Here is a 21,582-nt window from a genome sequence, read left to right on the forward strand (position 1 = left end):
GATGCCACCCGAAGGTTGCAGGAACAGCAACTCATATTCCGCTTGGGAACCCTGCAGCCCAATGGTATCAATGTGGATTTCACAAGTTTCAAAATCTCCCCTCCCCCTACCGCATCCCAAAACCAGTCCAGCTCGTCCCTGCCTCCCTAACCTGTTCTTCCTCCCACCTATCCCCTCCTCCCACCTCAAGCCGCACCTCCATCTCCTACCGACCAACCTCATCCCGCCCCCTTGACCTGTCCGTCCTCCCTGGACTGACCTATCCCCTTCCTAACTCCCTACTTACACTCACCTTTACTGGCTCCATCCCCGCCTCTTCGACCTGTTTGTTTCCTCTCCACCTATCCTCTCCTCTATCCCTCTTCTATCCGCCTCCCACTCTCTCCCTATTTATTTCAGAACCCCCTTTCCCTCCCCCTTTTCTGATGAAGGGTCTAGGCCCGAAACGTCAGCCTCTCTGCTCCTATGATGCTGCTTGGCCTGCTGTGTTCATCCAGCCCTGCACCTTGTTGTCTCGGATTCTCCAGCATCTGCAGTTCCTACTATCTCTAAAAAATTAATGAAGCAGGCAGTCAGCTGAGCACATGCCTCTGCCATAACACCTCATTATTATAATTGTGCAACTCTTCCTTGAGGCTTTTCTCTGCCCTGTTGATCTTTTGCAATGATGAAAACTAAGAAAAGAAATACTTTCATTACAAGCTTCCAGGCCACATAGGAGACCTTGAGAAATCCACATCCAACAACCTACTCTGAAAACTCTACTCACATTTTACCAACAGTGATCCATTTCACCACAACCATCAACATTATAAATAAAATGACCCACAACCTTCTGACAAAAAGACAATTCAAGTGGAAAAACATATACTTTTTTGTAGGAAGGAAAGACTCAAGTGATTAAAAGTTGATTACAAAACCAAAAAGAGCTAGAAATACTCAACGGCCAGGTAACATCTATAGAGAAAAACAATATTAACACTTCAGATCAATCACCACTCATCAGATATGGGATTAGGTAAAGATTTAATAGGTTTAGAGTAAGGGGGGGGGGGTTAGATAAGGATAAAAGGTACATCTTTGATAAAACAGGAGAGATTAAATGAAAACAATTAAGTTTATAGGGTCAAAGGGAATATAATGGAGAAAGAAAAGAAACAACTAATATGGCAAGAGCAGGTATGTTGCTGTCAGAAAGTAAAAAAAAACAAAAACGGGAATCATAATTGAGGAACATTACAGCCTTCTGGACTCAACATTGTGTTCAACAATTTTAGACTGTTAAGTCTGTCCTGTCCCTCCTTTTGCTTTCTGATTTTAAAATTGGCTGTATTCTAAATTTAAATTTGACATTAATACAATTTTTTACTAGAATTGCTTTATATGGGTAATCAAAATTTTTGCTACATCCAATTGACAGCATTTTAACAGTTGTTTTCTTTTTATTTCCCCTCTTATGGCATAGCTCTTCGATTGTATCGCTGAATCACCCAGCAGTTGGGGTGAAGAAGAAATGTGCAATGCTTTGGAATTCAGTCAACATATGGTACTATTCACAAGAAATGGTGATCTTTAGCATGAATCATTGCTGGCATTGTACAGTAGAACTCAACGCCTATAATGCCAGATTACTATCTGAAATATCCTACTTACCCAGCATTCTACTACTGTTGCAGGCTGTGAACTCCCTCAACTTTTCCAACATTTCTAAAACAGTGAGGAGTGCCTCAAATCCTTACACATGAAAAGATGGCAACATAAAATCTTAATGTCACTAGACAATTAATTAAGCCTAGCCTACATGTGCCTCTTAACTGCATTTTGAAATGGCTCGGCAAGCACTAAATTCAAGGGCAATTGGGAATGGATAGTAAACACTGGTCTTTCACTGGGCAGATTACATTAAAGATTTAAAAGAAGCAAGATCTATACTCCAAGACCAAAATGTCTCATTCTCAAACCAAGTGTTGAATGGCAAGATGAGAATCTTGCCAGTGAGAGGCTTACTTGTATCACTACACATGCATTGATATCTCATTATTAGTTCATCACACTTTATTGATATTCAGTTTCCTATTCTCCCATCAGCTAGCTAGAAACTAGACTGACAATTCCTAACATGAAAGTCAGAACATGTACCCAGTGACTCTCTTCATGTATAAGGATTTGAGACAGTTTTCATTCTATTAGAAATGTTGGAAAAGTTGTCGCATGCTCCCCCCACCCCGGCCCTCCCTCTTGGACAGCAGTCACCTACATCTCAGGATATGCTCCATGAGCAATGATCACTCACATCCCCTGTGCACAGGTATTGGCATTGCACACATATCATCTCCTTCACAGCCTCATGGTAATCTCAAAACTACTACAAATGAGGTTCCATACTTCTGTGCTGCACTTGGGAGCACAACAGCACCTTTCATTGCAATGCTGTCGCAGGATACCTGACCCAGATTGGTCCAGGGTGCATCTCAGGGCTCTTCACCTTGCTGTCTGAGTGCTTACTTATTTTGTACTTTCCTCGATGCTCACAGCATTTCTGCCTTGCCTTTTTGTGCTTTGCCCCTTCAGCCAGAGCTTCAAGGCTCACAGTACTTTTATCTTGACTTACCTTTTAGTGCAGACACAAACACAAAGCTTATTTCTTCTTTCAGTAAGGGATTTGCAGAGAAAAATGAGTTTGGGACAGTTAGCTGTTACAGGAGATTTTCCAGAATCTTCACATGAGAGAGAGAGACGGAGAGAAACAAAGATGTTTTTTTGAGGTTTTCACTTTGCACATTCAATGATTCTCTGCTGCTCTGGCCCCACACAAGCCATGGTCACCTGATCAGGAGCCAAGCTTAGTTCAGAACTTATCAGCTCTGTGGTGTCTGCTTTTACTCTCACTGTTCCAGGAAAATGCACCATATATTACTCAACATGCTCCAGTAAACATATTTTTTATAATTGCAACCATCTCTTCACACAGTTTCCTTTAGTCTTACCTTTCTTTTAAAAGAGTTCACTGACTGAAGTAAAGAAACTGAAAAGTGTTGTCTTTTCAGGAATAATCCAACAGCCTCTATTAAAAAAAGGCCTTTTATTTTCGAAATCTTCAATCTTGCTAAGATTACAAACTGTTGCTTCCCAGTGGCAACTGAAGAAAATGTATACTGCAGTATCATGTCCCCTCACCCCTTTAAAATACTTTTAAACCATGGTGCCAAGGACAAAATAAATTCTTGACCCAGTAGCAAACACAGTGCTGATGAAACTCAGGTAAATCTATTACTAGCTGCTATGAGGTCTGCTTTCATTCCACAAATACATTTTGTGCTATATTTACAACACATATAACAAGCACATATAATCTAACCTTTCATTGCAGTCCACTAAATTGTACCAAGTTAAGAATAGATGCATATAAAGGCCCACAGTTTGAAAAGAACGTTCCATTACAAGTAAATCAGCACGAAGTTATGAGAGCAGAAAATTCTTATGAGGATTGCACTGTGAAATGAATGAACATTTTGTGAACAACTAAATATAATGGTCAGAATAAATGATTTACTCTATGTATAAACAAGAAGCATACAGTAGTCGCAAGCAGTCCCACACTGCGTGCCTGTTAAGCAAATAACATTTTATGATATTGAGCATGGCTCTACCATCTGTGATGCATACCTAACTAAAATTCATCTGTGTTATTCCTCCTTTTCACAAATGAATACATATGATCCTATGAAACCTTAGCCCAAATAAAGCACACTTTATTACGATTCCCAGTAAATACTATTGGATAAGACCATCTGCCTCTGCCACTGTTTTACCAACCAGGCAGACTTTGCAGGTTATGGCTTGTGCTGTCTCAGCCACCTTTTTTGTAGGAAGCAACATAAACCTTATACAGTTTACCTCTTTCCAAAGAAAATACATGTTCTTTCTGTGGGAGAACGTACCAGCGGATTTTGGAAATGAAGCTAATAGAATATGCCAGCAAAATGTACAGAGACCTGGTTTCACCTGTCTCTGCTGTTCACAGTTTTAAGATACATCTTATAAACTGTGGAACAACTGTCACTCATAACGGAGCTAATCACCTTGCTGGAATGGTGCAGGGCAGAAGTTCTCTAGCATGGGAGCTCCTCCTCCATTGACTGAGCCAGGAACAAAGTCTTCTTTCTGAAAGACAGTATATCCACTGAGTTGAGGTGCTACAAATTTGCCAGTGGGAGGTGGGAAACAGTTATGCAAAACAATGCCTATTCCTCCTCCCAGTAGCTGGCAGGGAAAAGAGTATGAAGCTACATGTGATTGTTAGAGATGTGCCCATACAGGCGATCCATCTACCTGACCCATGCAAATTAAATGTGTCCCCCAACATGATTTTGCATACTCTGTAGTATGTTGTAAGTTGTAGTGTATCCAGGATAGAGTTATAAAGAAATTCAGGTTTCACTTTTATGTTACAGTGCCATTTACAATATATATACTTCACATTTCTGTCAACAAGGCAGCAGAATTTTCAGAATGATTTGCTCCCAGTGTTCTCCAGATACTGAAGCTAACTGTCTGGTAAATCTTTGACCTGCTATGGGTCAGACTTCCACTCATATGCACAATTGCTCATAGATAACAAATAGCAAAAGCAGTCCAACCATTTAAACACGCCTATCTTAAACACAAATAAAGTCACACTCCATTCTGAAATTGTCTGTGTAAAAAGAGACAAGGTTAAAATTTTAAGTCTGATATAACTCTTCAGAAGTGAAAGGCGTTGGAAAATGGTGCCTTTTATACTTTTGACAGAGGGGTGGAGGAACAAGGGGAATAGGTCATATGGATTCCCAAAGCAGAAGACAAAGCATTACTAATTGTGTTGGAAGAGAACTAGAAATGTAAAATAAGAAAATTAAGATGTGCAAGGGAGAAAATGTGTCCTCTCTGCTAACAGCAAAGTAAACAAAACACTGCAATAAAGGAGTGGGGATGGTGGTTCGGGAGAATATATGTAACATGAAGGACAACCATCATGTGATCAAGCTCTAAAATCATGGAATTCAATTTTGAGTCCTAAAGGTTATAATGTGCTTAAGTGGAAAATGAGGTATTATTCCTCGAGCAGAATATTCAACTAGAAACTAGGAAACAGTGTCTAAGAAAGACAGAAATGAGAGAGAGCTGACAGAATTAGAAGGCCAGATATCAACCTGTGGGGAAACAAATGGCAATAAAATCCATTGATAACAATGTTGACAACAGAGAGGATCACAGACTCATCAGCTCGCATTAGTTCTCTTTGAAAAGAAGTTGGTTTAATGAATGTCTTGCCACTCCACAGGACCACTGTACAGCAAATAACAGAAGTCTTGATCTGGTCCAATGGCCTCTCACACCTTAAGAAATCTCTCCTTCACAGCAGAGATCCATTGAACATTGCAGATTGCAAACACCCCCTCACAGCAGTGTTCTACTATCCACTGGTTCTGCTTCTACAATGGTAGCATGGAAAGTAACTCTGGAATCTTTTGGACACAAGGTCGGGCCTTCAGACTCATTGAATTTGGTTCCAGGAGAAATTTCTTCAGAGGTTCTCCAGGTGCACTGGATACACATTTGGCACAGTGCCTTGTGATGAGCAAGGTGGCACATCCAATAAATACCAACAAATGATGGCCACCATAAACTGGGAGCTCTATCTGTGTCATATGCCTGTTGTTCATTGGAATCCATGCGATCTATAATCTCTGAGCAATGGCTACCCAAAAACTGGTCTCAGTACCAATGACACAGGTCAGTCCACCAACTTTATGCTGCTGTTTCTCAGAACAGCAGCGCTCAATACATATATGGTGGTGACTTATTGAAAGAACACATAGGACAGAACCCAGCTGCTCAGGTAATAGCACAAATATGGCAGCACTTAGTGACTCCATCCCCAGATTTAACAGGAATGAGATGGGAACTGAATATGCCATTTTGTATCTAAGCAACAGCCTTACATCTCACTGGGCCTTACGTGGCTTGATGTTATTTTCCTCTACTGTGGTATGGCCTGAGGCAATTTAGAGAATCTAGTCATTGTCTTCCTCTCTCTGTTATGTTAATATTCTCTCTTCCTGTTTCGTAATGTTTCTGTCCCTCCTGCTTTTCTCTCTCTTTAGCTTTTGCCTCCTTTCATTGGCTCTCCAATTTTCCGCTGTCTTGTACTCCACTTTTTTAGGGCAGCAGGGAATGAGAGGAGATTCCAACACTGAACCTATCACGGCCTTATTGCCAGACCTGCTTCTCTAAGTGTAATACCAGGTAAAGCTTTGACTATGTTCTTTAGTCACTGCTTGAAATGTTTTAGAGGCATTTGTCGTGCAGGGTAGTGTTCCTACCCCTGAGCCAGGAGGGCCAGGTTCAGGTCCCACCAGCTTCAGAGGTGTCATAATCTCTCGGAATAGATTGATTAGAAAATATCTAAAATAAATAATTGAGCTTACCACTGTCATTGATCAATGAAGACTTGTTCATTAACGTGCATCTGCTGAACAATTTCTCAGGCATCACTTGATGTTAAGGGTTTGTAAAACACAGATTCCATTTACTTCATGGCAGTGATTTTATAAATGATGTAATTTCATTTCCACTTCAATGAAAACAATCATTGTTAACAGAAAAACACAAACTCAAAATGTTTAGAGAAATGCATTCCCAATAGTCACTTATCATCGCACCAAGATGCCCAGGCAGCATAATCAATGGCCTATAAATTTTCATTTCATAAAGCACCAAAGCTTGATGAGAAAAGTAAGAAGTGAAATGTTGCTGTTTGTGCAAAAGAATGTGTTTTATGAAAAACCTTTCATTCCGCTGCGCACAGATGTTTGTAGGCTGGTCAGCAAAGCTTCCCACTAATCCTGTTCTGCAGTACTCTCTATAGGGTGCCTGTGAGTGGAGCAAGCGGTACCATGAGTCTTCAACTAATCAAATTGAAGTATTTGCAATAAGCCACGCAGTCTGCAAACCAGGGAGTTAAATAAGGGATATAACTTATTTGGAAATCATGCACAGGAAACAAAATAAATATTGGAAAGAATATTGATCAAAGGAAAAAATGATAAGATCAAAATAGAAAAAGTAAGTTTATAAACAATTACTTAATTCTCTAATGTTAATTTTCTTTGAGAGACTAAATTTCCACACTTGGAAAATTTAAATTTTACAGTCAGAGAAATTATTTCATGAATAACTGCTGGTGTGAATGCCAGAAATTGTTATCAGATTTACCCTGTAATAATAGCAAACACTAATAGCCTTCTGATTTCCTTATAGCAAAATCTAGGCCATTAAGTTAGGAGTAAATTGTTGATTGCATTTAACACACCAGTAAATAGCATATAGTACCTACATCTTTAACTGTTATACTCATACATTTGTATAGGAGTTTAGGATACAAGGAGAACGGGGAAAAGTGAGTCAAATTAGCTAAAATACTTTCAAAATCTTGCATAAGAGAGACAGGTTGATTGTCAGAGACAGGTTGATTGTCAGAGACAAGTTAAGGGTCCTACTGTTTGGAAAAAAATTGAAAAATTAATTGTTACCATTGCCATTGTTACTACTTACTAGAGAAGCAGCAGAGCATCTGGTACAATAGCATGCCATCAAGGTGACCAATTTGAACACGCAAGCTATTATTTCAATGCAGCTCTTAAGGCTGGGAACATACACTTGAAAACAAGGCCAGACACATTGAATGAAATCATCAGGCTGTCAGTTCCAAATAACCTGGGGCCATCCTGCAAAACACGCACTGAAATTTCCAGAGGTTATTTTTTCAAATGCAAATAAGAAAGCCTAATTTATCACCAGCTAAAGCTCATGCTCACTCAATTCACCACTAAATAAACAAAATCAAATTTTAAAAAAGACATGCCTGCTTCTAGTGTCAGCTGATAATGGCTGAGGTGTTTAGTTTGGGGTATCCAACGATTGCCGGATGCAGGATAAACTTGGAACTTTAGGAATTTTACCTCTTTATAATTCTAAAGAAGAGTCATATTGGAACGGTCACTCCATTTCTCACTCCACAGATTGTGCCAGACCTGTTGACTTTTCCCAGCACCTTTTTCTTGTTCCAAAGAGCACAATCAGAAAAGTAGAATCAATATGAAAAGGACAAAAGGAGCATTAGGAAGCATTTGCAGAGGATGTACCCCAAAAGATCTCTTGCTCCTTTGTATCCTTGTGTGATGTGCAGAAGGTTCTGGCTGTTTTTATGCATTCATTACAAATGCTGGGTATATAGGTACAGCAAGTAGTGAAGAAAGTTAATGAATGCTATCCTTTTTTATGAGAGAAATAAAACATAAAATTGAGGACATTATGCTTCAATTGTGCAGGGCTTTGGTGAGACCACATCTTGAATACTATGCACAGTTTTGGTCTCATCTACTCAAGGATGTAAATGCATAGTAGGCAATTCAGAAGAGGCTTACTAGCTTAACCCGTAGAATGAGTAATCCGTTTTATGACAAAAGCTGGACAGACTGGCCACGGTTCCACTGCAGTTTAGAAGATTGAGGGTGACTTATTGAAGGATAAAAGACCCTGAATAGTCTTGACAGGGGTGGACCAATGAAAGATGTTTCCTCTTGTGGGTGAGTCCGGTATTAGGAGGCACTGTTTAAAAATTAAGGGCTGTCCGTTTATGATAGAGATGAGATTTTTTGTTTCTCTTAATGGGTTGTGAGACTTTGGAACTGTCTCTGAATATGGTGAGGCTGAGTCACTCAATATTTTTAAGGTGGAGGTGGATAGATTATTGTTAGCAAAGAGAATCAAAGGTTATATGGGACAGGTGTGAATATGGAATTTGGAACACAAACAGATCAGTTGTGATCTTATTGACTGGCAGAGGGGCTGAATGGCCTCTTTATGCTCCTAATTTGCATATTTGAATGTTTGCATTTGCATATGTCAGTGGTTCTTACCTCAATTCCAAGAGTGTCAGTGTTTGCTTTTCTGGCCCCATATGGCTTTACTCTTTTCCACTTCAGGCACCATGTCTACATTTGGTTTTAACCCTTTCTTTCTCTTTTTGAGCCACTGTGTCTATCTTTTGTTCTCTTTTTGTCTCTGTGTATCAACAAAATCTATAATCATCAGGTCACAAGCTAAACAAAGTTCTGTCCAATGTAAGATGTCATTGCTGCTAGTAATACATTGATGAGCTGAAATAATTATATTAACTGTATTTTTGATTTAACATTACAGGTGACTTGCTGAGTCCTAACTCCTTCAGTCTCATGCAGGACAATGAACAGCAAGACTCAGCCATCAGCCTTGCTCTATTACAAAAACTTTCAGTCCGGCCCAGGAGGTGCTCCACCCTTTGAGGTCCTCTTTGGCTAGTCCATCTGTCTCCAGCTGCTGAACTCCAATCTACTGCCACTCAGGTGGGGTGTATTTCCAGGACACAAAGGAAATATCCTGTTAGTATCAGTCATCTGAACATACAAATTAGGAACAGCAGTAGGCCATTCAATGAGATTATGTATGATCTGATAGTGACTTCATCTCTACATTCCCACCTACCTCCACATCCTTTGAGTCTTTTGATATGTTAAGACATATCTCCTTCATAATGTTCCACAGGGACTTCTGATCAGACCTCTGTAGAACTTACAGATAACAGACAAAATTTGGATTTTTCCTAATACATCTGGATCCTCAGAGCTGAATCATCTAGGATGCTGCACATTCGTAGCGCTGTGAATAGCTTCCACTAGAAATGTCTTGCTTACATTTAATCTTCTCATGGATGGCAAGTCTATCTCATTTCCAAATATGCCTGTCAAGTTATATTTAGATAGAGTGCAACAATGCTTCCAGCATGCCTTTCTTCACTTATCCAGCAGCCTGCACCGGAGTTTTCTCCCTTCTCTTTTTCCATTTGTTTGAACACCTTTTTCTTTTGTTGTTGATGTTAATGGGGGCCTTTTCATCTTCCAATAAAGAGCAAAGACAATAAATGGAACATAAGCAAGTTCAGCATGAATTCATGTCAGAATGCCATGATGGCAGTCCTGCCTTGGCAAACACCTGGAACAGTTGAAACTTCAAAAGGGACTGGAATATGAAGCCTTTGCAATTCAATAATTCAGTGATTTTGAAACTGCCAGGATTTGATTTTTTTTTCTAATTACAAAGGAGGGAAAGTCAAGAGGAGCAGGACAATGGAAGTCACCTTTATGGTTTGAGCTTCAATTTAACATATCTCCATTTCTTTCTGGTGACTTCAAAAAATCTTGAGGAGCTTGAGAGTCTAAGGCCACCTGATGATTGTCCATTGGGAAAAGTGAACTAAACAAATATGGATGTCATACAATGCACCTATATAGGAAGAACAATGTGAAGAAATTGAGGTGAGAATGGAAAAGCAATTGCTTCAATTCCTCTAAAACATAAACTTCTGAAATGAGGTAACAAGGTGTGGAGCTGGATGAACACAGCAGGCCAAGCAGCATCAGAGGAGCAGGAAGGCTGACATTTTGGGCCTAGACCCTTCTTCAGAAATGGGGGAGGAAAAGGGGGTTCTGAAATAAATAGGGAGAGAGGGGGAGGCGGATAGAAGATGGATAGAGGAGAAGATAGGTGGAGAGGAGACAGACAGGTCAAAGAGGCGGGGATGGAGCCAGTAAAGGTGAGTGTAGGTGGGGAGGTAGGGAGGAGATAGGTCAGTCCAGGGAGGACAGACAGGTCAACGAGGCGGGATGAGGTTAGTAGGTAGGAGATGAGGGTGGGGCTTGAGGTGGGAGGAGGGGATAGGTGGGAGGAAGGACAGGTTAGGGAGGCGGGACCGAGCTAGGCTGGTTTTGGGATGCGGTAGGGGGAGGGGAGATGAAATGGTATTGTGAAATGTTAATTAAAATACAAAGAAATGCATGGGCAAGTTACTTGTTTCAATACATTTTTGATAAGTTATTGAAATAGATATTTTCTCCAAGGTTCTGGATCACAATCCGGCACGAGAACACTTTGTCTCTTTCAAATCATCAGTTAAAATGATCTATTCCTTTGCAGAGTAGTCAGCCAACAGTTACAGGTTCTGTTGACCACCTTGACTGGTATTACAGAGATTTGTCACGACTGCCCAAAATGGCTCAGTGCTTTAAAAGTTGGGTCAGCATGACACTTCTGGCTATTATGATTGTCCTGGTGGGTATAGTGCATTTCTATAAGCCCCACTGTTCCAGGAGTTGTCACAACTGTGAAATGTGATCAATTTAATCGCTCTAGCTACGAGCTAATGCCTGGCCGAGATCACGGTATAAAGTAAAAGATATACATGCCAGGTTCCAGTATCGACAAGAAAACCAAAAAATGATTTATTATAACAAACTCATCCTCTAACGTGAGACTAAACATATTATTAATTAATAACATACGAACTTGACCATTTGGCTGTTGAATGCAAACAAACGCACACATTCATTCTTAAACAGGACGGACAAGACAAATGAGACAAGCAGGTTTTTTTATGGAATATCATGAATGGAAAATAAGGTGAAAAAGGCACAAAGTCTGTTGATCAAACTCCAATCCAACAGGGGTGGAATGAGGTGACTTTCAGTTTATTTTTAGTTTCTGGCCTTGACCTTGATAAACTTTGCAGGCTAAAGGGATCAAAGCGTGTGAGGTGAAAGTGGAAAGTGAGTTGGATGATCAGCAATGATCATACTGAATGGTGAAGCAGGCTCAAAGAGCTGAATGGCTTACTGCTGCTCCTATTTTCTATGTTTCTCTATTGTCAGCTGTAGCAATCCCCAATTCAGAAGCCAGTCCATTGGACTTAGGTCTTGGCATGAATTAGCATTTCCTTTTTTTTAAAAAAAGTCATTGCATGTTATTTCTTCACTGACAATGAGAGAGAATGATTTGACATTTTGGCAGGTTTGAAGGGCTGGGTCCCCACTGTTCTCTCCTTTCAGTGCTGTGACAAACTCCCAGAAATAACTAATACAAACCCTGATGCTAGGCAGTTACTTCTTTATTTCCAGAGACTCCCAGTACCAGTGTAGAAGTATCAAAGCCAGTTCCAGCAAAAGAGCCACACAGTTCCACTTACCCTTCAACTTGTAAAAGAATTCTAACAATCTAAACTTCAATTTTTTGGTTTATATTTCCAAACAAAGTATACATAGACAGAGCAATATAAATAAAAATGAGAAATTGCATTCTTACAGCAACTTTGATGTCCTGAAATCATGAAAAGTGTTACATAGTCAATCAAGGTTTTTTGAAAAACAGAAATTTCTGGGAAAACTCATGAGGTCTGGCAACATCTGTGGAGAGAAATCAGAGTTAATGTTTTGGGTCCAGTCACCCTTCTTCTGAAGAAGGCTGACTGGACCCAAAACATTAACTCTGATTTCTGTCCACAGATGCTGCCAAACCTGCTGAGTTTTTCCATCAATTTCTAATTTTGTTTTTGTTTATGATTTCCAGCAATAACAGTATTTTTTTGTTTAAGAATTGAAATTCGTGTAAGTAGGAAACATGACAGCTAATTTGTGTACAAGATCCCACAAATAGTCCTGCAGCAATGATTTAAAAATGTGTCTTTGGATGTTGGTTGAAGAATCAATATTGATTGGGACAGCAGCAAGTATCTCTATAAATAGGTGCCGTTGAATCTTCTACTTATAATAAAAGGCAAACGAGGATCTTAGTTTAACATCTCAGGTGAAAGACGACATTTCTAAAAGTACTGTGTTCAAGAGTCAACCTTGATCTTATTTTGTGTTCAATTCTCTGGAACTAGACTTGAACCTACTGCATTCAGCATTAGAGTATTATCAGTGACCTAAAACTGATAGAGAAGTCAAGTAAACATGGAATCAAATCCTCAAGCTTTAATTGACAGAACCTCCCCAGTGAAGTGCAGTTTTCAAATAGATATCAATTCACCAAAGTGTTTGAACGGCCTGGGTTGTCTGTAAATTCTTCGAGGGGGGATTAAAATTTAATGGCTGTATATTCCTTAAATGCTGCCTTACTGTACTTTCTTCAACCTTCTCAGATACTGCTTTCCAAAGTAATGTCATACAAATGTATAACCTTTAGGAATGGTATACGTGCTCGCAGAAGCTTACTTTATGTGGGTTTGAGGTTAGGGAACAGGAACGGGTGAGATCAGAACCTGCTGATGATCTCACCCTTCAATAAATTTTTGAAAGCATGTTCAAGGTTGCCTAAAAGAAAGAAATTAAAGAAAAAGTAGCTCAAAAGTTATTCCCAGCTGCAGCAATCATTACTCAAAGTTGCAGCAATCTCTAGGCTCAAGCTCTGCTTACTTACGCCTGTCTCAGTTGATCCTACCAACAGCTGCGCCTTATAGTTCTCAGTCTAATTTACCCCTAGTACATTACAAGTGTAAAACCAGGAGATCAGATGGCTGGGGTATCCACGGATGGATCATGGAAAAAAAATCACCATGTGGAAACTCAGTAGGAACATGGTCGTGAGTTTAAATTTATGGAATTCAATTCTTCTCCAATTTATTAAACAGTATAAAGTAGCCTGCTGTCTTGTTATACAGGTGGTCCCTGTTTAATGAAAGTCTGACTTATGAACACAATCCTGTATTGTTACAAAGGAGTTGTTGACACCTCTTTGATAATTAAAGCAGAAACGCCCAGAGAAGCTCACCTCACCTTGTTATCTCTTAAAGGAAATGTGAAAAGTGGTATACCTGCATCTCAATTCCCAATCTGTTATAAAGGAGGGGTGAAATAAAATGAACTCTTGACAGTCACTCTACAATCAACAAGTAGCAATTTATTTATCTAACTCTGAGAGTTAACAAATTAGCAGTACCACTAACAAACCAAACAGTTCCCCCTTAACTACTAACTATTGTTGAATGAAACAAAATTCTAATGGTATGCTGTTCCAATAAATACAGATCCCACTTATATAAACCAAAGTAATAAGAAAAAAATAGATTAAAAAACTTAGTCTCTCAATATTACAGACTGGATAAGCATTCTGAAATGTTCTTTGCCTTTTCCGCTGTTTTCCATTCAGGAATGCCTTTCTCCGTCAAATGCTTGTGTCAGGAATATTAGCTAAGAGTGCTGTGTAGTACCTTTATTTAGAGGGAGCTTACTCTGAGATCTTAGCAATTTCTGGAGAGCTGATAACTGTTGAGAGCTGTTCTCTTAAGAGATGGCAATTTGCTCTCACCCAAATTATCGAACGCCCTCTTCTTTTATACCCTTGATGACCTATTAATTTCTTACAATAGGATTGGTCTGAGGTTGTCAAAACCATCAGGTTTAAATGTAATTGGGCTTTGGAATCTAGGGATTGGTTTAAATTAATTGGTTAAATTCAAAAACCTGTTGTCTTGGTAAAAATGCTGCTTTGCCTGCTGACAGTATAGCCTTTTGACACAATGTTTCAATTTCAAGAACTCTCTGTGCATCTGCTGCTGTCTGCAGACATTATTTTTAATCTCCAAGCCTAAAAAAAACACCTTTTAAAGGGACCATGCACTCTTCCCCCTAACATTTTACAAACAAATTCTAATGTCCGGCCTATCAATCCACATGTATTATACCAACTTCGCAACAATATCAATATTATTTTAAACATCTGACATGCGAACATTTGTGAACTTATGAACAGCTATTTTATATTGTTATGTATTGAATTCCGACTTGCATACAAATTGACTTGCAGATGTACTCAAGAATGGAACTCATTCATAATCTGGAGATTGCCTTACTGAAGACATGAGGAAAATAGCATGTTTTTTAAACTAATAATTTCAGTTAGTCATTTGTTAAAATATCAATATTTCAAGTGTTTGCTTTTCTACAGGTTTCTTTGCTGATCAATGTTTCAGCAAGTTGGGATAGCTAAGTTGTGTGTTCGATACTGTGATAAATTAAGCAGATAAACTTAGCAAATGTGAAGAAAAATAATTTGTTACCTAATTATTTTATTTCCTACTTACTCCAAATACTTGAATGTATTACCCATCTAAAATCAATTGCACATGGGAACAACATAAGGTTCAACTATTGTGCAACAATTTCGTTTGTGCCAAAATAATATTGAAATATTTATTGTTACAAATTTGTGCCTACTGTTTGAAGTTAAAGAAAAACACAGTGGGGGATGATTTTCCTGTTGACCATCAAAGTAAGGAGTTAGCTTGGACCCAGAGCACAGAGGAAAATTAGGAGAGAAAAGCTGTGTTCTTGCAAAGAATCCTGATTGATCATCTTTCAAATGTCATACCAGCGAATCGTTTTCTATATAAATGCAATTAGATAAAATGTTGCCGTTGTCCATTTTTCTGATATCATTGACTATGCTTGCTATGCAGCTTGCTTAGCGTAAACATATTCCATGCTTAATGCAGATTTTTAGAAAATAGTTAAATAAATTTATTTCTCTGTTTATGCATTCATATGTTTGAATCAAGAAGAAAAGAAAGGATTACAAACCATTCAAGTATGTGACTTAAACCAATACAGGTTTGATGCCATTGCAATGAAATAGCCTTGCAGCTCCTCAGAACTCCACGCAGTAAAATGTCTTAATGATTTTCTATTACAAACATTGGCCGAGTTTTGCAACCAAACTGAAATGCTGTTAAATGACAAAAAAATTGCCTGCCAATGGCAGTAAATTGTAGAAACCACAATTTTAAATGAATGATATCACAGTATGAAAAGACATTGCCATGTATGAAGTCACAGGTTTAAGAATAGTGCCCATTAGTATACTCACAATGGTGGCTGTCAGCACTTCACTCACAGAGGCAGCTGTGTATATGCTCCATATGGCAGCTTATGACCATAATCAAAATAAATAGCACTTAAGCATGTTTTATGCTGGCAAAATTCACTAAATATTCCTCTCATTTTCAAAAGAGCATGCATCAGAAACTGAGTTGCTTGAATTCAGTTCAGGGGATAAATCCCTTTGATCACAATGGAGCTGAAATTCTGCTTTAAATGTGTTTGTGGTAAAAGTGCATTTGCACACAATCATGGGTTCTGAGGGATTAGCAAGGCTAACTCATGCAATGCACTTACATTGTGAATATCTTGGCTATGAGTTATTGCTCCAGTTAATCAACAGATTACTTAGCCAAAAATGAAAGATTACCACAAATAGGAAGAGATTACATTATAGGGGAAAAGATGAGTTACAGAAAATCCTCTGTATCCGTGAGATAACAAATTGCAACTTCACCTATCCGCACCAAAAAATAAGTAGCAACAAAAATCGAATGTGGGATTTTAACCTATTTTTAAATTAGCTCCGCACTCACAAATTTCAACATTCGTGGGGATGTTCAGGAACAGAACCCTCAAGGAAATGGAGGAATACTGACATGATGGAAAGATATTTGATGGTCCTAATATATGGCAGTGGAACTGCAGTACTGGAAGGGTCGTGGTAGAAAATGATGTTGGTGGCTTTGCAGATGCAACACTGGAAGGTCAGATGGAGGAACAGAAAAGATTTGTTATGCTGTATGACAATTTTAGAAGGAAGTAATCCAAATGATGTTTCTGTAGATGAATCTGTTGATCATTTTTCTTGTTAGGTGGCTGAGTTCCTTTGGTCTTTCTGTAAGCTCGTCCACTTCCTACATCATAATCTCCTGCTCTTCATCAGAACAGAACTCTTCATTATCTGGTTGGATTCTTCCAACATTCCCAATGTTATTGCAGAACATGTCAGTTTAACTCCCCCTCCCATTCCTCAGACGACATGTCCATCCTGGGCCTCCTGCAGTGCCACAACGATGCCATCCGAAGGTTGCAGGAACAGCACCTCATATTCTGCTTGGGAACCCTGCAGCCCAATGGTATCAATGTGGACTTCACAAGCTTCAAAATCTCCCCTCCCCTTACCACATCCCAAAACCAGCCTAGCTCGTCCCCGCCTCCCTAACCTGTCCTTCCTCCCACCTATCCCCTCCTCCCACCTCAAGCCCCACCCCCATCTCCTACCTACTAACCTCATCCCGCCCCCTTGACCTGTCTGTCCTCTCTGGACTGACCTATCTCCTCCCTAACTCTCCACCTACACTCACCTTTACTGGCTCCATTCCTGCTTCTTTGACCTGTCTGTCTCCTCTCCACCTATCTTCTCCTCTATTCATCTTCTATCCACCTCCCCCTCTCTCCCTATTTATTTCAGAACCCCTCTCCCCCACCCCCTACCCCATTTCTGAAGAAGGGTCTAGGCCCAAAATGTCAGCTTTCCTGCTCCTCTGATGCTGCTTGGCCTGCTGTGTTCATCCAGCTCCACACCTTGTTATCTTAGTTTAGCAAACACCTCTGGATTATATTGAACAACATCACTATATAGTTAAAGTCACTAGACATTTTGTTTCACAATCTTAATGATTTTTTAAAATAGCTATTCTGGTTGATTAATGAGTTTCATTACGCTATGGTTCAACCACGCTTAGAGCAGCTATAAACAGAGTAAACATTTAAGTTCCCATAGAAGCCACACTCTGTCTTCTACCAATGCCACACACAAATTGTGGAATGGTACATTTCCTGAGTAGGAAGGAATATAGTGAGCTGTCAACAATAGGCAACCTTCAAGGTTTTAGGTGAAATGGTCTCCATAAGTTGCACATTTAAAGAGTTGCACTCTTTCAATTCAGAAACTTTCCCCAATCTTGAACACAAGACCCCAATGTTATGGTCTCAGCAGATGGTACTGCTAGACAAGTCAGATCTCAGAACGAAGGAAATGGACTTGACAGGTCAATTTCTCTTTGGTTAGTTAGCTAACATTGTCATTGATTGGTCACTGAAACATATTCATACAAGGCTGCTGATTTTCTTTAACAACGGGAGAGAAATTTATTATGCAAAATAAGAATTTAAAACAACAAACTAAGCTATCCAAATATAGAAGGTATTTAGAATTTAGTGTAAAAAGAACACAGCAAAGCAAAGTTTCAACCTGTTTCACAACACTGCCCATTAAAGATTCAAGCCTAAAGAAATCACACCCCTTTCCCAAGATAAGCATCTTTCAATTAAAACCACTGGTATTTTCTGTCACTTGCTCTATGGAAGATGTTGGATTTAGTCATTGTCTCTGAAGCAGTCTCTGACCTGATCCTCTCCAAAAAATTCTCTCCACTGAAATAATGAACAGCCATTTGCCTTCATTTTGAAATCCAAATTCCAACAATTATATTAAGTTTTATAAATTATACACCTTTTATTAGGCCATAAAGATTAACGGAAAGATGCAGGGCAAAATTAAGCCATCCAGCCCATCTTGCCTGAATGTTCTGGCTCTTTGAAAGAGCTGTCCGCATGTTCCACTCCCTGTTATAATCCTAATAGCCAGTTGGTGAAGGAACAAACACAAGTCTGTCTTTGCTTGCAATAAGAGTGAAACATTACAGGCTGTTTAAAAAGCTTGCCTCAATGCTATGGCACTTCATCCTAATTATAATGAAATTAAATTACTTCCTGTTCCTCATCCTCTTATGTGCCCCCACTGCAACACAATCACCAAGTCTTATCCATGACATTTTATTCTCCCAATGCCAAACTATGACCTCACCCACCTATGCCAGGCTATGGCACTTCCATGCCTATAGACTCACTATAAACTGTATCATACCAATGAACCCTACAGTGAGAATCAAACGTGTGTTAAATAGCAATTCATGTATTGCTTTCTACTAAGTTACAAAAGTCCTTTCACACTTTAATTATCCTGTAGTCGATCATATATACTCTTCAAAGTATTACTAGCAGAGACTACAAGTACTTGACCTCCTAACCTCACATATATAAACTTTATGAAGTTGGAAAAAAGAGATCAGAGGGCCAGAACTGTCAATCAAATCATGTTTTCCTTGGGATTTGGGTGTTTCAACAGAGTACAGGGTAATGCCTATCACTGCAGGCTCATAACCTGAACACAATATACCCTTAAAATGTATTTCCTGAAAACGTTACAGCGCAGGAAAAGCGCTACCTTCCATTTTTAAAGGACTCCAGTCTTGGCTAAAATCCAGATCCTTTTTCCTGACTCGACTCAACTTTGTATGTGCTCAAGGAACTATCCAAATAATTCCAGCCACCTGTATGTACTTAACTTCAATTAATAGTTAACACACTTTTACTATTTTCCAACAGTTCTGTCATTTTCTTTTTCCCTGACACATGTCTATCCAAATTCCTTTTGCAAGTTATTATTGAGTCTGTTTCACCATGTGGTCATAATGACATTGTGGCAATGTCACTGGACTAGTGATCCTTAGGGGCATAGGTTTAAATCTCATCACAACAGCTGAATATAAAGTTAATTATCTCAAATTGAAAGGTAATCTTGATAATGGTGAGAATAAGTGGAATTTTCCAAAACCTTGAGTGGCATGGGCAATGGCAAGAAAGTTGAGAAAATAAGGCTGGTATGAAAACATCAAATTCCCAACGCAAAAAAAATTCCATTTTCCCCTTAATGTTCAAATGATGAGTTCTCAATCTCATTAATGAGGCATGGCTATCTGATTTCCATATATTTGCACCTCATTAGTTGATAATCTCACCTTATTTGTGTGCAGCTCCCAATTTTCCCTGCCTTCCCCAACAAACCAGAAGGCAAATTCCCAACAGGACCATCAGAGTGGTTACCTAGCATCACAGCTTAATGTTTGCTTCTCCAGACCTTCATCTAGCTCCACAGTCACCATCTCCCTGCATCGTCAAACTACCAGCCTCACCACCTCATTTTTACATCCAAACCAACTCACACACTACTTCAGTCCTTCAGGAGCTCACTTTGGAGTTCAGGGATACTTTTGATTTGCATGTTTCTGCCAAGTCACTTTGCACACACGGGCAATATCCCAAGCATCTAAACAGGAATGTACTTTATGGCTGTAAACTTGCTTTCATAGCAGTCACTCACTTTGTGCTTAATTAGAGGCTGTTAGACTCTGGTTTGTATTGTTTATCTGTGCAGAGGGAATAGTAGGCAGTTTGTCATGGTGGAGAACACTGCACAGTGCATGTGCATCTGGCTATTTCTGCACTCCTTGAACTTTTCTGTTGATGAATAAATGTTTATTCATCCATATTAGTGTATGTGTCACATATTCAGCTGATTCTACTTTAAGGTATCTACATAGCAGCAATCAGCTTCGGAAAGGTCATTCAGCCCATTGTGTCCATGTCGGTTCTCAAATATACATCTAATCTAATGGCATTTTCCAGCACTTGACCCATAGCCTCGTATGCTATGGCATTTCTAGTGCTTAAAAGTCTTGCTTGTTCCTGCCTCTACCACTCAGTAAATTCCAGATACCCACAACTGTCTGGCTGAAAGGTAGCTTCCAAGGACCCTTCTAAACCTCCTTCCTTTAAACTGTGGTTATTGACTCCTCTACTAAATGGAAAAATGTGCTTCTATCACCCCTGTCTATGCCCCTCTATAACTTTGTACATTTTAATTAAATCCCACCTCTGCCTTCTTTGCTTGAGAGAAAACAATGCCAACTATTTAGTCTCTGTTCCTGGTTGAATTTCCCCTGTCCAGACAACATTCCTGGTGAATCTCCTCTTCACCCTCTCTAGTGCAATCACATTTTTCTCTAATGTGGCAACCAGAACTGCACACAGTATTCCAGCTGTGGCCTAACTGACATTATGGACAGATCCATCTTAACCTTTGGGCCACTTTATTCAAACCCTTGACTAAATGATACAAATATCCCATATGTCTTTTAACCACCTTATCTACCTATCTTGCTGCCTCCAAAGATCTGTGGACATGCATACCAATGTCCATCTGATTGCCTGTATTTCCTACAATCCTATCATTCAGCATGTACTCCCTTGCCTTGTTAGCCCTCCCAAAATGCATTACATCACACTTTTCAAGATTAAATTCCATTTGCCATTGTTCAGTCCATCTGACTAGCCATCTACATTGTCCTTTAGTCTAAGACTGTCTTCCGTGCTATTTTACTACATCACCAATCTATGTGCCATCTGTGAGCTGACTGATCAAACCTCCTATAATCATGTCTAGATCATTAAAGTACACAACAAGCAGCAAGGAGCCAGCTCCGTACTCGGTAGTACACCCCTGGGTATAGGCTGCCAGTTACAAAAACACCCACTGAAACATTGTCAAAAGCCTGACTGGTTCATGTAGACTACATCAGCTGCAGTACCCTCATCTACACATCTAGTCACCTTGTAGATGGAGGAGATAAGATATTTGTCCCAACAGTCCTTCTTCACCATATTTTAGTATTGTGACTGACAGACATGCAGGGTCAAAGGAACGGGGAGATTCCTTTTCCGGGACTGTGAAGTAGTCAGTGTGCAATGGTCATCCCACATTCAAAGGTCCCATGCCCAGAAAGCTACCATTCCCTCAAAATGAAGTTTGGGACCTGGAACATCAGGACCCTCATGGACAACCGTAGCCCAGGAAATCTGGAAACTTGCTAACAGCCATGATGGGCATGGATTCTTCAGTGTAGTGAAGACCATTTATGGTTCATGTCCCCTAGGACCTGCCTTGAAG

The sequence above is a fragment of the Rhincodon typus genome, chromosome 9 (genome assembly GCF_021869965.1).
Source record: "Rhincodon typus isolate 14 chromosome 9, sRhiTyp1.1, whole genome shotgun sequence".
Classification (NCBI taxonomy): Eukaryota; Metazoa; Chordata; class Chondrichthyes; order Orectolobiformes; family Rhincodontidae; genus Rhincodon; species Rhincodon typus.